Here is a 1,012-nt window from a genome sequence, read left to right as displayed (position 1 = left end):
CCCCCCCCCCCCCCCCCCCCCCGCCGCCGCCGCCGCCGCCGCCGCCGCCGTCGGCTCCATGCTGTCCCCGCGATGGCTGCGACTGCGATGTATCCCCTGTATCACACGCGCTACTTCCCAAACTGCCACATCTGATTGCCGACTCGCGATTCCTCGAACACCCCTGCAACAGATCGGATTACACATTCGCGCACAACCCTCATTCGTCACCCGTCATTCGTCACGTGATACGTAATCGATTCATCGGGACGATTTCTATCGAAATTCGATAATTCGTCAATGTAACAATACAAGAAAGAAGAATTTTTTATTATTTCTTTCCGTCGTCATGATTTTCCTTATCTAAGTTCAAGAGCAAGAACGATTATGGTGATAAACAATATATTTTGATCAACATTTTGTTTGTCGATAGGTAATAAACTATGTTAAATTCATAATGTCAAATTATACCGAATTAGTATTATTTTTAATCGTTTCTATAGTTTATCACACTTGCTACTGCTTCTACTCACAATATGTCATTAATTACATAATGAAGTAAAACAATCTAATTCAAGAAAATGTTTTAATTTAAATTTAATTTATTATTTACCAAGTGCATACACGCGTATTAATATAAATGTTGTTTACTTTGAAACTAGTAGGTACAGAAATGGAATTTTGAAGCACATGCAAGTTAAAAATAATAAAATATTATTTAATTTTCAATTGATGACGTACATCAAATTGACTCCGTATCATTAGTGGTAACGTGACGACAATTTGATTCCGTATCACTAATGAACTGCGAGGAATGCTGCGGGTGCCAAAAAAATAGTGCCAAAAAAATGTACAATCAACAGTACAATAGTGATATGCAGTTTATTAGTTCTCAATCGATTATGAAAATTAACATGTATTTTTTACATATATTTTTTTCATTTCTATCGTTCAATTAAAAGTTGTTGTAACTGATACTGCGAAATTTGTGTTTGCGATCAACGTTTCAATGGTAGAAAACTTATAATTCTTC

The sequence above is a fragment of the Atta colombica genome, unplaced genomic scaffold (assembly GCF_001594045.1).
Source record: "Atta colombica isolate Treedump-2 unplaced genomic scaffold, Acol1.0 scaffold12, whole genome shotgun sequence".
Taxonomy (NCBI): Eukaryota; Metazoa; Arthropoda; class Insecta; order Hymenoptera; family Formicidae; genus Atta; species Atta colombica.
The sequence above is the reverse complement of the archived record's forward strand: the minus strand, read 5'-3'. Positions refer to the sequence as shown.